Source organism: Miniopterus natalensis, chromosome 14 (genome assembly GCF_054644295.1).
Source record: "Miniopterus natalensis isolate mMinNat1 chromosome 14, mMinNat1.hap1, whole genome shotgun sequence".
NCBI lineage: Eukaryota > Metazoa > Chordata > Mammalia > Chiroptera > Miniopteridae > Miniopterus > Miniopterus natalensis.
In genome coordinates, this window is record NC_142094.1 from 15,947,902 (window position 1) to 15,972,493 (window position 24,592).

A 24,592-nucleotide genomic window follows, 5' to 3' on the forward strand; every position below is an offset into this window, starting at 1 on the left:
GACCCTGGCCCTGCTGGTACACTGATCTCAGCCTTCCAGCCACCAGAGCCTAGAGAAACCAGTGTCTGTAGTTACGAGCCACCAGTCTGAAGAACTTGGTTAGAGCAGCCCAAACCAGCCAAGACGGGCTAGTTGCTGGAGGCTTCGGGACAGAAGGTGGAAGAGAATTGATTCCCTTGAGCCTTGCCTTGCTCTTCCTGCCTGCAACCTGTTTGTGGGCAGAGGAGGTGCCGGGGTGCAGCAGCCAACCTTTCATCGTGTAGTAACAGACCCAGGGCGAGCAGCGAGCGCCTGCGAAAGGCTGAGGGATGCCTGGGTCTCTGCAGGCGTCCTTGGTTCTCCGAGCTGCTCTGAGTCCTGTAGAGACGACACAGCCCTCCCGCTGACGTCCAAGCCTCCTGAGTCTCTCTTGCTTTCACCGATGAACTCTAACAGAAGCCTGAGCTGCCTCGGTCACCCCCCGCCTGGAATGCCCTTTCCCCTAGTTTTGCTCGAAAACCACTCCTTGTTTTTAATACCCAACTCAAGTGTCCCTATCTGAGAAGTTTTCTTTGACACCCCGTCATCCTACCCTGACCACAGGGCTGAGCACCCACTCATCTGAGCACCCACAGCCTTTGTTCTTACCCATTTGTAGCCCAAACACATCAATTCGTCATTATTCGTTTTGTCTGTAGACACACTGGGATGTCCCAGTCCAATGAGGTGCTTAGTCAAGGTTTGGGTGACAAGGACCTGGGACATGCCCCTATGTCAGTGAATCCTCCCAATGACCTTGGGAACCATGATTGAGATTCACCTCCATTTGCAGGTGAGGGCAGAGAGGGACAGGGAAAGTCTTGGAATGAGGCCTGCCCAGGCTGGAGGGAGCCAGTGGCCACACAGTTCGGGGTTCTACTCCTGCCCTGCCTGGACTCCAGCCTCGCAGCACATTTTCCTGCTGTGGCAGATGCTGCCTGCAATGGGGCATTCACACGCGGTAGTGGGTGGCATGGCCAGGTGCGGGGCCCGGGGCAGGGAACAGAGCTTGCTTGTCCTGGCACAGCTGCCGAGTTGGGGCGCAGGGGCCATTTTCTCCAGGCAGCTGGGGCTGGGGCACATCAAAAAGTAAGACCCAAGCAGGGCCTGCTGAAGGATGAAGTCATGTGGAAAAACACTCAAGTCAGAACAAAACTGTCTTTCTGCAAATGACTTCATCACCTTGCCAGAGGCTCGGATCACCCCACCTCTCACCTCTTCCAGCCCGCCCATGGCAGCGAGGAAGACCAGTTCCCCAGGTCCTGTTACATCACTTAGGCAACAGTAAATGTTACAGAGACCCACCCACGAGGTGCTGGGGAGATGAGGCCTCCATCTGCCTCTGTAGCCAGAGTTTCCTCTGACCCCCCAGGTGGGGAAGGCCTTGAGGGTAGACCTGAGCCTTCTCTACCTCTGTGTTCTCAGTGCCCAGCTCAGAGATCAGCAAAAATAAAATAATAAAATAAAATAAAATAAAATAAAATAAAATAAAATAAAATAAAATAAAATAAAATAAAAATTCACTCAGTGAATAAGTACATTTGTGCATTCTACAAATACTGACTGAGCAGCTTTTTTTCCTGCCAGGCATTGTGCTGGCACTGGGGTTGTGTTTGCAGAAAGACAATACAAAGGAAGGAAGGAGGGAAGGAGTATATTCCTTATCAGGGGGACAGAGCACGAAAGAGTAGGATAGGCCCTGAGAGAAGTGTAAATAAAGAAAGTTGGGTTCTAGTTCTTAATCCAGCAAACAGTTTTCAGAGCTCAGCCTCACTCCTGGCAGCACGGTGGATGCCTAGGGATCTAGGGAAGCTATTCAAGCACTCTGGCATGGATAGCCTTGTGTGGGATGAAGACAAAGTCAGTGACATGAGTTATGTGTCACAATGGAGGTATGAACAAGGTGGCATGGGCCATTGCAGGAGGAAGTGCTGGGTGGGCTGGCCAAAGAGGTAAACCTTGAAGGAATAACACAGCAGGCTGGCCATAAATGGCTGGAAAGGCTTCTGAAACTGCAGAATGGTTGGGAAAGGGCAGACACTTCCCTATGTTGAAAGTGCAGGGTTCATGCAGGAGGTGCTGAGACAGTCTGGGGGCCAGACCACAGGGCTGTGAGTTTTATTCTGTAGGAAATCAGGAGCCGTTGAAAGACTGAAGAAGTGGAGTGTTCAGTTTGGGTGTGCATTTCAAAATAGCTGCTCTGGTCTGGATGGCAAATTACTGCAGCAGAGAGAACTGCAAGGAGGCCTCTGGATTTGTTCAGGGGCATGAAGGAGATTGTCTGGAATGGACTGGTGGCAGCAGGGTCAGGAAGAAGAGGAAGGAGAGATAATAATGCCCATTGCTGATGGGATTTGGAGACCACAAGGATGAGGGGGAGAGGCAGAGTCTATTAGATTATTAGTTAATGTTTTTATTCCAAAGCAATGGCAGAGAAACTCAAAACAACAGTGGCCCAAAGAAGAGAGAAGTCCAGGTAGCCAGTCCCCGGCTGGTATGGTGGCTTCAGAGACCCAGCCTCCTTCCATCTTGTTGCTCTGCCATCTTCAATACCTAGCTTTGATCACATGGTCCAGAATAGCTGTTCTAACTCCCATTGTCATATCTGCATTCCACATAGAGGAATGAGGGGAAATGGGAAGGGGCTTCACCCATTCTTTTCAAAGATATGACTTAGAATTCTGCTAACATCTCCTTGGCCAAACTTAGGGGCAAGACCATGCAAGGCTATACAAAAGATTCTGGAGACTAAGCTGCCATGTGGCCAGCTAACAATCCTTCCACTGTGGAGGAAAGAGAGAATGGATCCACGGAGGGACAACTGGTGAAGTTGTGCAAGCCTATTGACTTCTCTGAGTTTGATATTTTTTGTATGCAAAATACATTCTGTGACTAGTTATATTTATTTTTAACCAAATAATAATTATTTGTTAAATGTGATCAAATCACTACCAACAACATGCTGTGTTTTCCACGACATTAGGTCCTCTTATTTGGCCTGAGTTTTCCCAACCATTTTAGGACATACTGGAAAATATTCTTAACATGGACTCTATGAGGCTAGCTGAGAGGGCTTTAGGGGTCTGTGAATACGACCATGCTCAATGTGGGGCATACATTTTTCTTGGGAGAGTCTATGGCTTTCAAAAGGTTTATAAGAGGGCTTATGACCTTAAAAAGTTGAGAAACAGAACAGAAGAATTACTCAGGACCCTCCATACTGGTAGTGTGTGATTCCTTTATGCCCACTTAGTAGCGTACACTTGAGAAGGAGTCGAGGGGAAAAAGAAAGGCAATTGAAGGGCTCTGGGAGGCAGAGAGCATGGCTCCAGCCCCATCCCAACAGCGCCCACATGGGCCTGGGCGTGGCCACCATCCCCGGGCCTTCCCCTGTAGTCCTTGACCTGGCTGAGCTGGGACTTGGCTGGGTGTGCGCCTGGCACACCCCACCCGATGTCTCCCATGCAGTCCCCGGAGCTCCCAGCCAGGAGCCAGTTAGGGTTTCAGAGGCACAAGCGGGCCGCTGTGCTTGGCCTGCCAGGTGAAGAGAACAGAGCCGGCATTAACGGGACGCTCCTCTCCCGGTATCGCCTTTCCCTTCGCAGGCGATGTCTTGGACCGGGAGCAGACCTGTCTCTCTCTCCGGAGCCAGGGATTTGATATTGTTGTGAATGGAGGTTTTCATCCCCCAGCTAGTCGTCTGCCCTCCATGGCGCCTGCTGCCGGTGCCAGGCTTGGCACGTGAGCCCCCAGCTGTGGGAGGAGTGGGTGGAGGAGAAGAGCTGGGCTCAGTGGCTTCCCCTCGACCCAGACATGGGGGAGGAAGAAGAGGCATCGCGCCCCAGGAGAAGGGGCAAGGAGACGGGCAGAGTTCGGGCTGGGCACCGGCGGGGCCTCGTGTGCGCAGGGGGCGCACTAACTGGGCATCTTTCTCAGCCCACTGATGGGCCAGACTCAGAGCAAAGTCCCCGTCAGTCAAGATGGTGCAGAATAAAGCTGGAGGGAAGGATTTCATGGACAGGGAGAGGGAGAAGAGAAAAGCATTGTGGCTCTGAAAACCTGAGACCGGTGATGAGCATCTCAGAGCATGGAGGACTGGCGAGGAAGGGGTGTGAGCCTGGCGGTGGAGGACCACTCCTGGACAGTCTGGGAGATGGGTCAGGAAGAGAGGACTGCAGGGGAAGACCAGGCGTGGGCTGCAGCAGCAGCTCCAGCTCAGGGCTCTGGCAGCTGGAGCAGGGACCTTAACCCCGGGAGAGCTAGGCCAGCAGGGGACGCCAGGGCTGGGTGGCAGGGTGTGGTCCTGCTGCAGCAGGGAGCTGGAAGTGGGCCCAGCCTAACATCTCGATGGAGCTGACCTGCTGCATTCCTCCATCTGCAGGCCACTGGCCTCTTCCCTCTGCCCTGAGCTCTCACTCAGCATAGGCCTGGATTGTGCTCTGGCAGCCTTTGACTGCAGGTGTGGGACCAAGGAGGGTGGCCAAAGGCAAACAAAGGGGTGGAAGGGACCAGCTATGATTTCAAAGAACAGCACACATAGGCTTGCGTCCTGGCTGCGAAGCGCTCACTTGTCCATTCTCTGGTTGAGGTCCCAACAGGCCTGTGAGTTAGGGCAAGTCCTTATAAAGTCCCCTGGGCTGGGAGCAACTCAGCAGCACCCCCATTTGCCATGTGTCCATGTGATGCTAAGTCCCAGGATGGACTGGTGGAGACAGGAAAGCTCATAGCCTGGTCAGGCTGAACACAATACTCATTGAGAGCTTCCTGAAGGTCCAGCTGTCTGCTGCTAGAGGACTGACATGCATCTCTTGAGTTCCAGTCTCATGGCATTCCTGCCAAGGAGGCAGAATCCCCCATTGGAGGAAAAAAGAGGCTCAGAGACGCTAAGTGTCCTGCTCGGAGCTGCACAGCTGTGAATTCTGAATCCCAGTGCTGTCTGACTCCAGTGCCTGCCTGTGTCCACTGAGGCAGAGCCACCCTCTTCTCTGAGAGAGGCCCGTCTGGGAGGTCTGGGTGGCTCGGAGCCTGATGGTGGCCTGGTCACAGGCCCTTCCAGCTCCTGTTGCCAAGGCACAAGTCACTCAGCGATTCCCAGTTATATAGACCAAGAGATTAAAGGGGTCACCACTCGAGAGCCACTCATTGCAGACAAGGTTATAGGCTCTGTGGGGAGTTGGGGGACAGATGGGTGAGTCCCCATCCTAAAGTTGCTCAAAGACCAACAGGAAGTAGGTGGCTGTGTGAAGACCCTCTCCACAGGCACCGAGTCAGGCAAACCTCTGTCCCTCTGAGCAGGGCAGCCTGAGGCGAGAGCCAGAATGTTTTGGAACCTCAGCTTCTTTCTCTGTAAAACACAGATAGTAGTACCTAATTTATTGCATTGTTGTGGAGATTATATAAACTAATGAGAGCTGAGCACAAGGCCTGATGTAAAGCAGGGGCTCAGCAATCATTATAATTATGATTTTATTAGCATTCCAGATAGAGTTTAACAGCAGCTAAGAGCAGTTTAGTTGAAGAACTAGAAGAGAGGTACCGATAAAGAGCTAATGGGATTCAGGGGTGGGAAGAGGGCAGGTGGCTGGGGAGATGCAGGAGGGTTTCTGTTTTATTCACACCACCCTGTTTATCTCCATCACCTGGTTCGAAGCCCCTCTGTCCCACTCATTCCGACTCCCCGCGCCAGGCGGTCAGCATGCAGTCATGATCTGGGCAGTGAGAGACTCAACGACTGATGCATCTGGCTCCAGGGCTCTGGAAGCCTCAGGTACGGCCCACTCTGCCCCCCATCCCAGCAGCTCAGCTCACAGCCAACGGTTGCCCAGCAGCCCCTGCCCCACACAGGCCCAGCCCCAGTGCCCAGAGCAGGACTCCTGTCCTCGAGGCTTCTTCTGGAGAGAACAGCCAGGAGAGCTTCTACAGCCACCGAGTCATGGAGGGGTAGGGGGATGGAGGGCAGTCCAGAGGCCTGGGTTACACCTGCCACTCAGAGCTGTGGGCTAGGCTACCCACCTCTTTGGGGCACGGCAGAGCTCATTTGCCCCTGGCCTTCCCAGGGTCTATAGCAGAGGGTGCCAGTTTTGCCCAGAGGGCAGGCAACCCTCGACCAGTGAGTAAGAGTAGGTGGGTACACATCTCAGTTCCTCAGTGGGGCAGCCCTTAGGCGTGTCCTCCACTGGTGGTCCCCAAGAGGAATGAGCTGTAGACAAAAATCTACAATATGTCCTTTATTTGCTCAACTTTTTTCACTGCCTTGTTTCCCATGTCCCTGCAATGCTCCCAGGCTGGGATCACCTCCCAGATAAATTACTTGCCCCCAAATCCTTGTCGCAGAGTCGGCTCCTGGAGAGTCCAGCTACGGTACAGTACCCTTAGGCTTGGGGGCTGGGGCCCTGACCGCTGGAGCACGCTGTCCCCACGGCCTCTTGGCTCCAGCGTTCCTGTTCTTACCTCTCCCTCAGCCTGGCTGCCTCGCCCACATTCTCAGGGTGTGGGGAGAAGCCAGGACCTTCCACTCACCGTCTGGGTTACACAGTGACCTCCTGCTCCCAGGACAAGCATCTTCATGGATGGGAGGGTCAGGCAGTTGGGAAAAAATTAAACAGCTTTAGTCTGGCTTCAGGAGGAACAGCAGGGAGCTCCCTTAATCTCCTGTAAAAAGGGTGTGCCCGCTTCATATTTAGAGAGAACTCTGTCAGGGGAGGTGGAAAAAAGGGGCTGACTCATCAGTCCCTAATGACACTAACAAGCGGCATCTGGGAGCCCTCCCTGGCCTTCGTCGTGGGGTATGGCAGTGATTTGCTTTCCGGGGCTCCAACATCAGAGCCCCCATCTCCGCCTCCCTGGAGTGTGTCATGCTCTGGCTTTTCACAGGAAAACTGCCTAACACTGTAGCAAAAGCAGGGTAATAAAATATTCATCAGCGGAGGCCAGAGGATGGAAGCTCTCAGGTCCTGCAGGAGAAGCAGAGTCCTAAATTAAAGACACACAGACCCAGACAAAGCACATGCCAACGGGCAGACACTCCCAGGCAGTTTTAGGAACAACACAGCCTCTCACACACACAAACACGTGCACCAGCACACACATGTGCCCAGAACACACAGCTCTACAGCACATGAGCCTGCACTGAGGACACATGCATGCTACGATGTGAATACGTACATGGGCATTGCATGTCCCATGAACCCCGCTACATATGCCCACCACACACAGATCCCTTTCCCAACCTGCTGTACAGAAAAGTGACTTCTTAGCTGGTGGGCTGGGTGCAGAAGAGCCCATCGCTGGCCCTGACTTTTGAATAATGGTAGCCTGTCTGGCTGTCCTGAGGACGATGGGCTCTGTCGGGCAGACAGCAAAGGCTGTGCTGGGGAGTGTGACTCAGAGGCGAGTTACACAACTCCAATCCGCTGTCTGCTCTGCCCGGGAGGTGGAGGACAAGGGAAGCTTGAAAATGTGAAAGCCGAAAGGGCTCTGCACTTCTGGAACCTTCCACATTACCATGTCACTTGTCCAGGGGGGTAGAGTCTCCCTGAGGGCAGTGTGAGGAGCTGCTGCGCTGTCACGAACACAAACCTGTGTGCTCTCGGTGACCAGAGTACCTATCAGAGGGGTGGCTGCAGAGTGTCGCCTTCCCGCAGACTGGCTCCTGCCAGTCTGGCCTGTGCCCAGGGATGTCTGTAAAGAGAGAGGGTTGGCCCCTGGGCGACTGAGGTGGTCACCCACATTGGCCTGTGTCTACAAAGGCGATCCTGCCCTCTGATTGTTCTAGAAGGTCTGACTGAGCAGCTCACAATTAGAGGATTGATGCCAGACTTAAGATGTTTGAAACTGCCCCAGTTCACATGATGTTTGAAACTTAAGATGCCAGACTTAAGATGTTTGAAACTGCCCCAGTTCACCTCCTGAGAGAATGGCCATGGCCTAGGTCCCTGGCATGTTGTGTTTTTCATATATCTGCTCTGCAAACATCCACCGAGCCTAGGCCCTGGGGTGAGACAATTGGCTGCCAGAAGGGGCTCATAGCCTGTCAGCGAAGCAGACAGGACCCAAGAGACTTGTAATTTGCTCTTGGATGCGGTGACTCTCACTGATTCTGGAAGGCAAAGAAGTTGGCCAGACCAAAGAGAGGTATGTGTGTGAGGGAGGTGGGAGGGGCAAGGGATAGAGGAGGAGAGGGGGAGAATTAAATTCTGAGTGGAAAAGCAGCATTCCCCCAAAGAGCATGGTTTCCTGCTTAGGCAATTGTAGACCAGGGGCTGGCAAAGGACATCTCACAGGCCAGATTCAGCTCACCTCCTGGTTTTGTAAATAAAGTTTTATTGGCACATAGCCATGGACATTCATTTCTTTAGAGCTATAACAGCAGAATTGAGTAGTCACAGCATGGCTCCCAGAGCCTAAAACAGAAAATATAGTAAATACTATCTGACCCCTTATGGAAAAGAATTTGCCAACCCCTGTTCTAGATCTGTCCATTAATTCTGGAACCCACTGTAGAATTCTCCAGCCAACCACAGAATATCTAGCACCCACTGCGCAAGTCTGGAATCCGGTATGGTTTTCTAGAGCTCCCTGGAAGAATGACATTTGTATAGGGATTTAGAAGTTTACAGTGAGCTTTTGCATCAATTATCCCATTTAATCCTTCAACAAGCCTGTGTGAGGTTAATGGTAATTTTATCCCAATTTTTGCAGATGAAAAAACTAAGACAAAGGGAAGTTAAGAGACTTGCTGAAGACACATGGCTGGGAGACAGCCGAGTCCCGGGCAGCCTGATTCTAACATTCCACGCTCTTTCCACCACATTAACCTACAGATGTTTCTCTGTCACACATTCCACTACCGAGGGCCCTCCCTGACAGCCCGTCTCCCTCCACGCCTCCCTCACAGCCCCGCTGCCGCAGAGGAGGCCTATTGTCCATTGTGCGGCTTGGTGGGAGAGCAGGCTGGAAGGAGAATCGAATTTCCTTTCCGCATCTGCTTGCTGGTGCCCAGTGCGCCCTGGGATGCTAACGAACAGTGACAGATGAGCTTCAATTGGCTGCGCGTGTGAAGAGCCACTGGACCAGGTAATTCCAATCCACCCCCTCAGAACTCCACCCAGGAGGGAGCCCAGGGTGGCAGTGCCGGCCCTGCCCTTAGGGTCCGAAGGGTGCTGAGAGAGGGCCTATGAGGGACCCAGGAGGGGGACACCCTGACTGGCCCCTTCTGAACACAAGGATTGCAGCACCCTTGCTCATTTAATTTCATTCCTTTTATTAGATACAAGGACCCAAGACGTGGCTGTGTTGTATCAGGCAGATTCTGAAGGCAGACACACACACACACACACACACACACACACACACACTTCCTGCAGCTCTGTGCTGCTGACTGCAGCTCTGCATGCTGTGGGTAACACATTTAGCTCAATAAAATATAATATACGATGGGATCATATTTAACAAGGAAAACAGGGCCCAAACGGACAGAGGAACAGTGTGGCTGGGTTGCCATGGAAACGCCTGGTTCGGAATTTCCTGACTCCTAGGAGATTACATTTTCAACCTTAATGCTGTATTAACATAAGCTTTGGCACTTAATGTCTCTGTTTTTCACCTCCCCTCTCTCCCTTGCTTACAGGCAAAAGAAAGCACCAGAGATGAGCCGGGGAGGAGAGAGGCTCGGCTTCCTGAAAGCCTAAACGGATCCGGCTGCAACCAGCCACCACGCAGGGCCCGCTCCACGGTTTCCAGGGCGCCTCCCATCCATTATCCCTGTGACCCCGAGGAGCGAGAAGCGGGCTGATGTGAGGTCGCCAAGCCCCGCGCTGCCTCTCAGGCGCCCCTTCGCTCACTCCTTCTCAGTCGCACTGCCACTGCCCTTTCATCTCCCTTGAGGATGTCGCAGTCGCTTCTCGCCCTCTCCCTGCTCCCTTCCACCCGTCGCCCTTGAGCTCCTGTCCTGTCCCCTCTTGCTGACTGCGTGATCTCTCTGCCCTGCAAATTCGTTCATTCTACAGTTGACTTCAAAGCCTCCCCCCCCAGGTACAGACTAAAGTCCCACCTCCTGTGCGCTCAAGGATTGCTACCTTGCCCCGCAATTCCTTCGCACTAGGTCCCACCAGCTCCACCCTCCAGCCCTCCAGCCAGTCGAGGCAATGGTGTGCTTTCTGAATACACTGCCGGGGCCATACCTCTGCTCAGGCCATGACCTCAGCCTGTACCCCTGGCCTCCCCTGTCTTCTGCTTCCTTTAAGACCCAGCTCAGCATCACCTACTTCAGGGCCTCTGCCCACCTGGCTGCCAGTGTTTCCATGGTGCTTGTACCAAGCGCAGTCTCAGCCCTTACCACCTGATGACCTCCTTGGTTCTTCATGCACCTGCCTCCTCCCCCACACTGGGAGCTCATCACGCCTGGGGTTCGTGTCTTCTTACCACCATATCCCCAACATGGTTCTGTACCTGTAGGTGCTCAAATGACACTGGTGAAATTAAGTTGACCGATGAGGACACTGGAGCTCAGAAAGGCCAAGAAGATGGATTGAGTACCACTTACCTGGTAAGAAGCCCAGTTTGGGCCTCTCTCCTGCCACAATCCCTCCCGGCTTCTCTGCTTGCTTTGGGGTCTCAGCACCATTCACAGCTCACAAACCACTCTTCTATTTCCAGAACTACACTTCATTTCTGTCAACCCCTCTTCCTCCCCCCACAGCCTCTCCACCAGCAGCTCAGCAGCCTTGGATGAGCGGGGCTGTTGGAGAGTCTAGGTCTGAGAGAGTGAGGCTCAGAAACCACCAGAGACCCTTCCATCCATGGAAGAGCCCATGACTCCTGCTTCCCATGAGAACTTGTCATTCTAAAAAGCAACGTTCTCAGGGTTGCAAAGAATGGCCACTCATCCAGGCAAGCTCATGCGTTAGAGTTTTATAGTAGGGATCCAGGGAGCCTGGTGGAGATCAGACTTTTTATTCCCTCAACCAGTGACTGGGTGCCAACTCCCCCACCCCCACCCCACCTGGGACCTCAGAATGGGATATGACTAGGAATAAAGATCTTTGTAGATGTAATTAATGTAAGGATACTGCGATGAGCTCAATCCAATGGCAGGTGTCCTCACAAGAGAGAGAAAGGAGAAGAGACACAGAGACACTGGAGAGAAGGCCATGTGAAGATCCCGGTGAGGACAGAGGCAGGGCTTGGAGTTACGTGTCTACAAGCCAAGGAACACCAAGGATTGCAGGAGAGAGGCCTGAAATGGAATCTCTCTCAGAGCCTCCAGAAGAATCCAGCCCCACCAACACCCCGATTTCAGACTTCTGACCTCTAGAGCTTTGAGGGGATAAATCTCAGCTGTTTTCAGCCACACAATTTGTTGGTATTTTAGCTCTAGGAGATTAATACAAGCATGAATGTAAGAATACAGGGAAAGCCCTAGCAAGGCCACAGTGAACAGGGGGACAGGGGGCTCCTCATCCTTTACCATCCCTTGTGGGCCCCCCACCCTGAGTCTCACCCTGGCCCCTCTCAGATCTTCTTAGTCTCTGCACTGTCCTCTAGCTGCCTCCAGGGCATCCATTCCCTTCCCCTCCCTGGTCTCCATCTCAAGCCCGCACACAGCTTCCTTTAGCTCATGGCTCTGCCACCTGGGCTGTCCTGGGCCCATCTCATTGGTGGTCTTTCCATTTCCCTTACATGTGCCAACCAGCCAGCTCTCTTCTCACATTTAAACTGCCCAGGAGAGATGACCTGATGGTTTAATTAACCACCATTTCCCCAAATGGGCATAGCTTTCACCCTAGGACACCTCATGGGCTGCAGGCCTTAGCTCTGCCTATCCTGGTTTAGTCATTGGTGCCAGGGAGGCAGGCCATGTATTTCAACATGGGAGGGGCTCTGAGAGGGCACAACAGGAGACCAGAGACAGTCCCAGATCGGGGGCACCTTCACTGTTGAGACAACTTCATGAAGAGTTGAGTAATATGCATTAGGAAGGTAAAGGGAGAGGAAAGAAGCAATTTTTTCAAATCTAAGAAGGAAGGTGTCATCAGTTGAGCTTTTGAAAAGTCATAATTGTAACCCTCTTGCCTCCCTTGCTGTAGGAAGGCTGCCTTTGATGAGCCGCTCAGAAGTGTCCATTGGTCTGGGTAAGCATGACGATCTTGGTGACAGAAGGGGTGGGTGGAGAGAGGCTGGGCAGGGGAGTGGGCTGCCAGGGCCCTGGCTGAGCTGGAGTCAGCCTGGGCACCATGAGTATTTGCAGAGGGTCCAGGACAATGGCTCCGAGCATTGGGCTGCTTTATCTATAATCCCACTCCCTTCTCGGGCACAGCCCTGTGCTAGACACTGTCCAGACGCCCTCTAATCAGCTCCCTCCAAGCCCCAGGGGCTGGATGTCAGTGCTGAGCTCACTGTACAGATCAGGGGCTGCAGGTGTGAATGCCAAGGTCACAGGACAAGGAAGTGATGGAGTCAGGACGAGAGCTCAGGTCAGAGGGGGCAAGAGACCTGACAGCCAAATGTGCTACATGATCCTGGAATGGATCCTGGGGTGCAGGGAAGACAGCTCTAAAGCATGTTATGGGGACAATTGGTGACATTTGAATATGGAATCCAGATAAAAATAAAGTTCAGTATTGATGTTAAATTTTCTGATTCTGATAACTCTACTGTGGAAATGTAGATATTCTTGTTCTTAGGAAATAACACTAGGTTGTTTAAGAGTAAAAGGCAATGATGTCTCAATTTACTCTCAACTAGTTCAGGAAAAAGAGAGAATTTTGAAGAGAATGAAGCAAAATGTAGCAAGTGGAGAATCTGGTGATGGGTGTGTGGGGATCCCTGACTCTTCTTGCCACTCTGTACATTTAAAACTATGTCAAAGATAAAACTGTATAAAAGAAAACTCCCAAGTCCTGGCTCTTTCCCTTTTTTGCAGCAGCAGCTTAATGAGGTATACTTTCTATACATGAATGGCACACATTTAAAGTGGATGCTTTGGTAAGTTTTGACATATGTGTACGTCCATGAAGCCATTACATTGTGAAGAAAGTGAGCATGCCATCACGCCCCAAATGTCCTCCTGCTCCTTTGTAACTAACCCTATCACCCTTGCCCACCCCTACCCTCAGTCCCAGGCAAGTGCTTTCTGTTGCTATAGACTAGTTTGCATTTCCTACAATTCTATATAAATGGTATCGTATGTACTTTTTTTGGCCTGGCTTCTTTTATTCTGTGTCATTATTTTGAGACTCATTCATGTTATAGCATACAGAGATGGTTCCATTCCTTTTTATGGATGAGTAGTATTCCATTGAATGGGCATACCAGAGTTCATGTGTTCCCCTGCTGACAGACACTTGATTTCTTTTCAGTTTTTGGCTAATATTAATAAAGCTGCTAGGAAGATTTTGTGTACAGGTCTTTGTATGGACCTATGCTTTCATTTCAATAGAATGGCTAGACCATATAGTAGGTGTGTGTTAACTGCTTTCAGAAATGACTGGACCACCAGAGTGTGTGCGGGGTTCAGTTTCCCCACATCCTTGCCTGGGTATCGACTGACCTGGCATTGCTAGTATTTTTTTTATTACAGACATTGTAGTGGACTTGTGGTGGTATCTCATTGTGGGTTTATTTGCTTTTCCCAAATGACTAGTGGTGTTGATGTTATCACTGTGCCATTTTCTCTCCAACTTCTCTGGGGCACTGTGCCTCTTGGGGTGAAGAGGCATATGCAGTAAGCCTGGGAAGCTCAGTGACTGCCGCTCTGCAGCCTAAGGTGAAGGGCCAAGTCCCCAGCAGAGAACATGGGAGTGAATGGGCCAAGGTTGAAGATGAGAGCCCGAAAATGAGAGCTCAGGGCACTTATGGACCAAGGTATTGGCCCAATGGCTCTAATTGGCAGAGAACGCCCTTCAGATGGAGCATCCACCAGTTCAGTAGCCAAATCTGGAATTTTTCCACAGATAAACAGGATGCAGCAGGCCCTAATTCTCAGATATCATCCATTTACTCAACAATCAAGTGCCTTCCAAGTACCCAGTTCTGTGACCAGCATAAGTCTTTGACTGGCTTTGGTTGGTTCTCAGGTTGTCAGCAACTTTCAGAACGAAGTCAAAACTTCTAAGACTTATGTTCAAGGCCTTTCTTGATTAAGTTCCTAAATTAAGGTTTTCCACCACATCTTCTACACAGCCTGTGCTCCAGAGCTAACCAATGTCCCAGTGTCCCAGACTCACCAACTCCTTTCTGCCCCTCTCCCTTAATGTTCTCTCACACTTCACTCTCTTGGCCAGTGGAGACCTTCGCAGCCAGCCTAGGCATCAAGCCTGCCAGGTAGCCTTCTTCGTCACTGCAGGAAGAATTAATCGGGGCCGGCACTGTCTGAACTCGTATCCCACATGCTACCTATGAGGGCTGTGGTGGGCTGTGAACTCCTGAAGGGCAGGGCGCTATTGCACATACCTGGCTTAGCACATGGAAGGTCGTAGTCGCTTAGTCACCATCGGCTGAATTGAGCTGATTTCTGCACTGCACCCTCTCTTTCTGCATTTGGGGACTGGGAAGACTCACCCCCACTGCCACCCACATGGTCCACAAAGTCACTCCAAATGCCAGAGGTGGCACCTGCCACATTCCAGAAAGTTCAGTGCCTCTGCCACCTTGCCCACCAATACCTGGAACAGCCATCATTGTTGTGTGAACACATGGCCTGGGAGTTTAAATACTATAACCAATTAGTTTCTCGGAGTGTGTCACCTTAAACATGCCAAACCACAAGAGATACGAGCTGGACCTAGATCCTTCTTTTCTGCCTTCCATTTTCCCCCTTGTTCCAACAGCACTTACCCATCTGTACTTTCACTGCAGAGCTATTCCCACTAGGAATGCCGTGAAACCTTTCAAATAAAATATTTAACGTGTGGATCCGGTAATTTTATGTTGTGAGTTATGAAACCTTTACTAAGGTCCCACCTTTTATTAAACCTCAGGGTTCTCCTTTGGTCTCTAATGACATTACGTTGCATCCAAATTAGACAGTTTTTTACAGGAGGCTGCATTATTTGTTGTGACTCAGTAATGCTAATGTTTAAATTTTGAGTCCTTTTACTGCTGATTAAACCTCTAAAGACGACAGCAGAATTTCCGCCTCACTGCTAGAAGAAAAGAACACGGCGCGGTTTGCATTGAGGGGATCGCTTGAAGAATGTGCGGGGAGCTGGCTGCATTTATGAATAAAGTGAGGCATTATCATTTTTAATAGGAATTAAACAGCTAGAGGGAGAAGTCGGGCAATGCTGTGATCAGTGCAAAGGAAAACAATCTAACAATTTTAATTAACTGTATTTTAATAGCTTTAGTTATAATTGAATAATTTAAATACCAAGGGAAACAGTTAAATCTCCTAAAAGCCTTTTTTTATTTACATTTTAAATACAGTTCACGGTGAAGAGATGACAGTGTGTGCTGGGGGGAAATAGCCGCCTGACTCCAGCAGCCAGGCGAGCCCGGAAGAGGCAGGATGGAACCGGGGGATCCCGGGTCAGGGCTTGCACGCCCACTGCCTTGGGACGAGACGGCCTCCTGAAAGCACCACGGCGGTAGGCGCGGGCAGCGAGGCGTCCCCTGCTCGCCCAGGGCCTGCAGCAATCTGGGGTCACAGCCCCCCAGTTAGTGGGGCCTGGAGTATGTCTTGATATGCATGCAGCATTCAAGTGGTACTATTGCAGGTCTATAGGTAACAGGCAGAAAAGAGTAGCAATAACAGCTGACACTATGGAGGCTTCCTGAGCGTTTGGGGCTGGAGATAATGGGGAGTGAAAGAGAGGTGGGCCCTGCCCTCCTGGAGTTTTTCAAGTGGAGGGAGAGACAGATAACAAACAAGTAAGCAAAATTAGTGTAAATTATGATAAGAGGCTTATAGGAGACAAAACCGGATGCTAAAATAGAGAATAATGCAGTAGTCTGGGTAATTTTAGATGAGGAGCAGGGATGGTCCTTCCCAGGAGTTGATATTTAGGTCAACACTGAGAAGTATGAGAAGGGGGGCTGGTATCTAAGCCTGGGCAGCTAGAGCTTTCCTGCCAGATCGAGCAGCATATGCAAAGGCCCTGGGGTGGGGCAAGACTTGGCAGCATTTTGGTGGAACTGAGAGGAGCTAGCAGTGGGTAGAAAACAGGGCGGAGGAAGGGGTGATGTAAGGTAGGGAGGAGAACCTGCCAGGCACTGAGGGTCGTGGGCAGACATCGGAAGTTTTTAAGCAGTGGAATTCTGCAATTGGAATAGTGATTCTCAAAGATCTTACTGCTATTTTCCCCAGCCTTGTGCTGAGGTGAGACCTCCTCCCTCCCTCACCCGTGGGTCTTTCCAGCTCTTGTGTCAGAATTCTTGATACCCTAGTTCCCGTACATACCCCACCCGAGAGCTGGCCTTTTGTTTCCCCTCCCTCGCTGACTGGGGCCCTGTTTGGAACTGAACAGATTCCTCCCAACCGCTGCCAACCCCCGACCCATGGAGCTGTCCACTCCCCAATTCCATGCATCACCACCAGCTGAGGCTCCTGCTACTGCATGTCCACCCCACGGCCCGGGGCCAGTGAAGCCCACGTCACTGTGTATTAACTGACAGTTACTCTCTGGGCGACCAGCCCACTGCCCAGTCAGCGCCCCTTCCTCTCTCCTCACCAGCCTGTGGAGAAGGCCCCTCGAGCCTTGCAGCCAAGCCCTCTGAGGCACGAGAGACTCCATCAGCGCTAATGAGGAACCCTGGGAGGAAGAAATGCCCACCATCTGCAAGGCAGGACCCTGGGGATGGCAGGATGTGCTCTGTGGGGAGCCGCTGGGTCACAGCAGACACTGCTAATGGACAATGTTTCGGACTGCCATCCCCTTCCATTAGAGCTGGGTACCCCTGCAGCTCCAGGCCACCTCCCATGCCCAGTGTGCTCTCCTGCTGGGGGAGGCTGGGTTGTTTCACTAATGGGGCCACCAGTCAGTTCAGAGAATAGCAGGGGAAAGCCGCTGGCTGAGCAATCCATGTGTCCCCCCCCCCCCGGGGGGCCTCACTGGCCCCTCAGAGGGCCCCACGTGGGAGGGAGCAGCTCAGACTCCAAGTAAAGCAGCGGACTGAGCCAAGAGGACCAGATCGCAGCAAGTCTCCTCGTGAAAGGATGTGGAGAATATTCGTCCCAGAGGGGAGTGGGCAGGCTGTACGGGGTGGTGAAAAGATGTGTGGATACGGAGTGCAGCAGGACTGATCATAACAGTGAGAACAAAAACGCACGTGTGCTGAGTGGGCTGTGCTTTGCACGCTCTGCCTAATTTGACCCTGGAAAGGACGTGCCCCGAGGTGGAGGTTACCATTCTGGCTTCACAGAGATGGAATGAGTAGCTCGAGGTGGGTCGGTTTGCAAAGTCACCCAGCGATCGCGTGATGGGCGGAGGGCCTGCTGCGCTGTGCCCTGTTCTTACCACGACGCTGTCCACTCGCTCCAATCCCAGCCCTGGCCTGACACTCGCAGGCTGGTGTCCTCAAGCAGCATCACCACGCTGTGTCACCAGCACTGTGCACTCGCTTGTTTGCCCCACAAACTGTTATCCAGCGCCTCTTCTGAGCCTCTCTCCATCTCCTTTACAGATGAGAAAACTGATGCTCAGAGACAGGAGACCCTACATAGTTGCACATAACTATTCATGTCCTGGAGACATGAGCTAGTGGTCCCCCACACCCCACTGGTCCACAGCTCAGTGACGACCGCATGGGGTTGGGGGTCTGCCCTCCTTGCTCAGAGCGGGCTGCCGGGCTACGCGGCATGGACAGCAGGCGAGGTCGGGAGGGACGGGCGGCTTTAGGGATAAAGGTGCAGGCACAAGAAGCACTGAGAATTAGGCTCCAAAGGCCGGAGATCAGGACCTGCTGGGGCGTCTCGAATGTCCCTGCATACGGAAGGTACATAGCCAAGGGGAGTGCAGGTGTGCATCTTGGGGGGGGAACCTGGGCCTGTCTTTGCTCCATGCTCCTGGAGTACCAGGTTGAACAGGGAGGCGACCAGATTTTTTTCCAGCTCCCCAGGCCAGGTCTGTCCCTTGGAGGAGCCCCTGGCCTGCTCTAAGGGAGCCTGGAAGGAGGGAAGGCAGGAGCTGGCCTGGGCAGAGAGTCTGGGGGGAGAAGGAGGGTGCAGAGAAATGTGTGGCAAAGCTGTGGGGGAAAGGTTGGCGGTATGGGGCTGTCACGGCCTGTTGGGGGGTGCATGCCTCTCCCGTAGAACCAGAGGACATTTTCCTCCATCTGCTGGGAAGGCTGTCTGCTAAGAATCCCCCAGGGTCAGCCCTGTCCAGGTGTGGACTCAGCTAAAGAGAGCTGAACTGTCAAAGTCACGCCCCTCCCTGGGGACATGCCCATCCACTGACTGACCACGTTGCCTAAGCTCAGGACACCTCTGAAGGGCCACCAAATCCAGCACTCTCCATGAAGCCAGCTGAGGCCTCATGTGACTACATCACAGCCGGATCTCTCCCGCGGCCCATGTCTGCTTGCGTCTCTTTTCTGCAGGTGTGGATCCTGAGAACATCCCCTAATGAACACCCCCCACTAATCCCCCAGTTCAGAGCCTGCTTCCCAGGGAGCTCAACCTGCAACAGCCACTGACCTAAATCTCACTTATTCAATAAATCTGCATCTAGTTCCCACTATGGGCCAGACATGTGTGCACCAGGGACAGATTCACAGATGAACTGTCTTCCTTGTGCTCCAATCCACTGGGAAGCCAGGCAGGTAAACACATCTGTGTGCTAAAGCGCCCTGGGTGCCATCACAGGGGTTTGCCCCTGGAAGGAGCTTGTTTTCCCTGCGTGCATTCCTGCTGTCCTAGAACTGAAAGATAGGAGAGGCTACAGCAGCAGGAAGCTCCTGCAGTCCGAGCAGCTCTGCATAAGTGGAACATTCTTATAAACAATTCATTCCTGTCTCCCTGTAGCTGTCCCCGTACTGGTCTTGTTTTTGCCCTTGAAACTTCCAGGACAAGCTCATTCTGGAGTTGTGGAGTGAGTCAGGGAATACGGCAGGTGGAGGAGGTGCGGTCACAGAGAACTCAGAGCATGGGGAGGGGCTCCATGCTACACAAATGTGCGGAGAAGGGGGTCTCCTGCTGGCCAGTGTGTGCCCTCCTGGAAGAAGGTGTCCTTCCTGAACCTCAGTTTCCCCTCCAGCCTTGGAGTGCATTTTCACAAGTGGAACCAGTGTTGTGAAGGTGAAGGGCAATTTGGGAAACATAGCAGGACTTTTCAGTGTCTACATCACTCCGGTGTGCACTGGGAACAGCCAAGCAGAGTATGTGGCTTCTCCCCAAATCCTCCCCCCCCCCCTCAGGACATTTCTCAGGGCCAATGTTTAAGAGAATGTGCTTTGAAAAATGCTCTTTTCAGAAATTTCCAGAGCTGCTGCTGTTCTTGCTCAAAAGGGAAAGAGGAAATCCATCCTGGTGGAGGCCTGCAATAGAATGACACCGTGGGGAGGGGGAGGCACTGGTGTGGGGAGTGCAGGAGAGGAGGGGCTGTTGAGAAGGGGTGGGAGGCAAGCACCTCCTTTTAGGAAGCAGTGCAGGGCTGTGTGGCCGGCAAGGGCAGGAGACCTGGGAGACTTGGGTGGCTTCCATGAGTCCCTGCCTCTGACAAACGCCGTGCCGCAGTCTGAAAAGCAAACGCGAGTGTGCACCAGGCTGTCCTTACTCTGCCAGTTCAGATGCTCAGACACCAGGCCCTGGCTTCCATCCCCCCTGACATCTGAGTTACGGCAAGGCAGGAGGCAGGGCCCTGGCGGCTCCGGAGCGGGAAATGATAAACAGATGTCTGAGGACAAAGGGGCAGGATGTACTGGAAGGTTTGTGGCACCTCAGGCCTGCTTGCAACAGCCCTTCTCCCTGGGGAACAAAGAGGGCCGTGAGGCCACAACAAGGAGGAGCCAGTGGCAGAGGGGTTAAGGCCGTCGGCTTTGAAGTTCCACAGGCCTGGGCATGAATCCTGGCTCTGCCACTTGCTCGTTGTGTGACCTTGGACAAGTTATTTAACCTCATGTGCCAAGTAGGGAAAATAATAGTTCTTTACTTAGAGTGTGGCTTTGGGAGGATTAAACAAGATGATGCATGAAAGGGACTTAACACAGTGCCTGGCACACAATACTCAACAAATGGTAGTTGTTTATGCTGCTGCTTGGGGAACAGGTCCTGCAAAATGAAACTTTTATTTGTCCAGAAAATACAGACTGTGCCCTGCTCGGTGCCAGGTGCTAGGGTACAAACCCAGACTGGCCTTGACCCTCGCCTTAAAGAGCTGACAGGCAGCAACAGGCTGTGCCAAGAAGCCACAGCTGGTTGCAGAGTAACATCTAGTTACCCTGAACCCTTGGGACTGTTCCTAAAATGAGAAGGCTGTGAAAGCACGGGTGTACAAGGAGCATCGAACCGTGTCAAGGCCTGGCATTGTCCTTAGCTAGTGACAGTGCATATCTCCCTGCAAGTTGCTTCTTCAGACAGACTCTTACTTAACCTTCAAAGCCCAGTCCAAATGTCCCTTTCTCCCTGCAGTCTTTCTCATGTGGTCAGGGTCCTTCTAAGCAGCTGATGCACGTCTTGGTTGAGGCACTTACCAACTTTTGATAGTGCAGATGTTCATTCTTTACCTTACTTGAGTCTCTTTTTGGACTAGAGGGTCTGTGAGGGTAGGAAAAACTTAGGGAGCAGTATAGAATGATATTTAGGGGTATGGGTTATAGAATCAATCACATGTGGATTGAAACCTTTGGGTGCAGAGATTTAGTGACTTTGGGTGAATCTATAAAGCCAAAGCAACATGCAGATCTCCTGGAATTATTGTGAGGCTGAATAAGGGACACTGACCACAAAGGGCTTGGCACAGAGCCTGGCACACAGGAATCTCTGGGGCACCCACTAGCACAGTTGTATATCCATCTCCGTGTCTATCTAGTCTGACCGTAGAACTTGGCCTATGGTAGGTGCTCTATAAGTAGTTGTCAGCTGAATAAAATCAATTCTCTACCCCAGGACTCGGGATCGAATCTGTCACATGAAGCAACTTCAGATCAATTCTGTGCTGAGGCAGCTGAGGTTCACCTTCTCAATGCACAGATGGGGAAACTGAGGCCCACGCAGTAGTGTGGGGGCAGCGCACACAAGCGAAGGCATTCCGATCATCCTTGGTGAGTTGCAATGGTATTTTGGTTAGTTCTGCGGTGCACGGGTTCTCAATAGCCAGTTTCTTTCCCATCTGACCTGTTTTTGTGCAGAGGAAATATCAAGGTGTATGATGTCAATGCAGTTAAGTAATCCAGCCAGCTGTATAAACATCTGGAAGTAGTAGAGACACAGCCCCAGAGCGAAAGCAGGGATCAGAGCGTCCAGACGTCTCAGTGAGGCTTCTAAGCTGGAACCTGTGAGGAGCCGGGGGAGAGGCGGTGCTCCGCTCAGAAACCCGAGGGTGCATTCTTCCCTCTCAGGCACGAAGTCTGGGAGGGCCGACCAGGAGGACAAGACCGCCACTGTGCCCTGTCTGTGTGACTTTGGAAAGGGGATGTGAGGTTTAGGAAAATCCTGCTAATGACATGCTAGCGGCGGCTGGAAACAACTTGTCACATTCACAAGGACCTGCTTCTTCTCACTCTTTCCCCATGCCGGGGAGTGGAGGTGGCTGTGCCCTGACTCCCGATCCCCAGGAGACAAGGGGTGGGTGTCAAGTCTGGAGTCTAGGGCTGCAGACTGGGAATCCCAGATCTGTTTTCTCCGTAGAAGTGACTATTCATGACCCAGAGAGGCCAATGAGAAAACACTCTAGGAGCTTCCAGCCCAAAGCTTGAGCTGTAGGTGAGGGAATTGAAGCCCAGAGAGGGAAATTGCATGGCAAAGGTCACACTGCTAGGTGGGGAAAGATTCAGGGCCAGGAGTCAAGCTTTCAGACTCCAAATCCCTGCTGGTTTTCCTATAACCCAAGTACCCATTCTCGTTGTTTAAAATGATTTTCATAGAACTTATTGTGTGTTTTTTTATATTGAATTACAAAATTGACATTGTAAGAAATGTAAAAAACAGTAGCACAAAATGAATGAATTTGTCAACAAAATCTCTACCTGGAGCTATCACTGATTTTTATTTTCTTCCTCTACACATAACACACACACACATACATACACACACGGTATCCAGCTCCTTTACAGGTGTAGTCTGTGGCTTCCTGCAACCCAATATTGCAGTTTGCATGCAGAGAACACAAGGCAAAGAGGACATGGATTCTGTTCATCCCTTACGAACTGTGGGCTCTCCTATGAATCTCACTTTCCTGATCTGTAAAATGGGTTATCATACGTACCTTAGAGTAAATCAAATTAAAGTAAAGGTGTTCAATTGCTTTATAAAGTATAAAGCATATTGTTCAAGGAATGAAGGAATGAATGACTGTGACAATGGCTGGTGCTTGGGGAGAGTGGCGGTGGGTTCTGCACAGGCCACCTGGATCTCACTTTCAGCTCCATTGCAAGGCAGCGCCCTTCTTCCTCCCCAGGCCCAATTCCAGCTCTCAAGCCAGTCGTCTCCCACCCCACCCCCATGACAGCCCCAACATCCAGAATTCTCCATGGATAGATGGATAGGCTGGGCAGGCACTGGAGGTGGCCATGGGGGCAGGATGGCCCAGCGGGGAGGACACATGGCTTCCCCACCTCAGACGTCCATCCTGGCTGGACCTCAGGGGCTGCCAGGCACATCTCTCAGATCCACAATCCCAAACATCAAGGGCTGTAGACTGCTTCAGCCACTGTGTTGGCAGTTCCTCCTACAGCCTCTCGCAGCCTCTTCACCCTGAGTGGCAGGGATTTTCACACTTGTTTTATAGATGAAGAAACTGAGGCCTCCTGCACTTCTTACAGAAACATTTGCCTTTGAAAAGGAAGTTCTCTGAAGCCCAAGGGGGCTGAGCTGGAACTTCGGCTGTGTCTGCAGGGGGCCCTGTTGCGGGGCCTGGTCCTCCTCGTCTCCGACGGAGGCACAAGGGAACTGGCTTTTATGCCTCCCTCCCCTGCTCAGCTGGGGTGGAGATGCATGGCATCCAGCCATTCCCTGAAACCTGGCAGAGAGACCGGGGCAGAGGCCAATGCTGGCTTACACCAGCCAGGCACAAAGGCGGCCAAGCACCTGGCTTCTACCCGCGTCCATCCCTGAGTGTCATCAGTCCAGGGCCCTAAGTTGGGAAGTGCCTGGGACCACGAAGCCATGGTCTCATTAACCATCTTGGCTGATTCTGGACTGCAAGGGGCAGAGGTGAGCTAGTGAGAGGCAGAGGAGCTCCTCCTCCTGAGATGACAGCCTTCTCCTGAGATGCTGGACAGACAGACCCCAGGGCTAGCTCTGCTCCTCCCAGTCTGCAGAACTTGAGCCGATGTCTTCACTTTCACCACACACCAATAGGCACAATAATAGGGCCCAGTTTTCCTCTCCTTTGGGGACAAATGAAGGACTGTTCAAAGCTCTGCTTGAGTGTGTGGGGGGTTTTACCGTGTGGCAAGTAGGAGGTACCCTCAGGCAAAAATGACATGGGGCCCTGGGGCCAAGGGACACAGAGAATCCCACAGTATGACCCTGCCTGTGGATGGCAATCTTGGCTTCACCACAGATACCCAGAATCAGGATCTTCAAGGAGCCAGCTCCAAACCCTTGTCCCACCGCTCCATCCCTTTGAAAGTACCACTGCTAAGAACTCACATTCCCTGCCTGCCCCTCCAGCTAAGGGCCTGTCTCCCGGGGCTTCCTGGCACCGCTGCACTGGCCCCAGGGACTGTGGCAGTGGGGGAGTCACTGCCTCCCTGTGACTTCTGCAGAGTGGAAGGTGCCTTAGAACTTGGCTGGCCTGCATGGGCCATGGTTTGGGAGTCCTACAGGTGGCAGGGGCTTTAGGGACCCACACTCAGTATAAGCTTCTGAAGCCTCTCGTGGACCTAGCCTGGCCCAGGGAGGAGTCCTCTTATCTTCCCCGTGGGCAAGCAGGTGGTTCTGAACCCCAGCTCAGGGTGCCAGTGGAATCCCAGCCAGGTCCCTTTAATGGGTCTTGTCAAGCAGGCCGTGATCCGACCTTGATAAGGAGGACTGGTCGCTGGAGAGAGCAGCCCAGCACCAGCCAAGAGCGCCTATCTTCTCTCCTCACAGGCAATCGCTAGAGTTCAGTGGCTTCCATTTATCAGGCCGATGTAATCTCCTCAGTAGCTGCCAAGTCTCCTCTTCCTAGAGTTCCTAGATAACTGCTTCCCCGGGAGGCGAAGGAGAGTTTCCTTCACCAGCAACAGATGCCATCTGCACACAGGTTTGCACACAGCCACTTACTTATAGAGGCTGAGGTTGGAGGTTGCTTTCTGCAGCATCCATTCTCCCTCTTCTCCTTAATATCAATGTGTATTTAGGGCAGCAATGCCTCCAGCTAAAGAACAGCTTTCCCTGGGGCCAAAGGGAAGTATGTCACTAGGTACTGGCCAATAAGATATAAGCAGAATTTGTATAAAAACTTTGGGAAGTCTCTTAAAAAGGGTGGGGCTG

General features: G+C 52.1%; 1 long non-coding RNA gene across 1 annotated transcript; it reads left to right on the plus strand.

Annotated features, from left to right (window-relative positions):
• Nucleotides 1-9,926: 9,926 nt before the first annotated feature.
• On the plus strand, nt 9,927-12,149 carry LOC107523867 (uncharacterized). Its single transcript, XR_015715624.1, has 3 exons — nt 9,927-10,050; nt 10,474-10,564; nt 12,105-12,149. It is a non-coding gene; the product is annotated as an uncharacterized LOC107523867 (long non-coding RNA).
• The last annotated feature ends 12,443 nt before the right edge of the window (nt 12,150-24,592 follow it).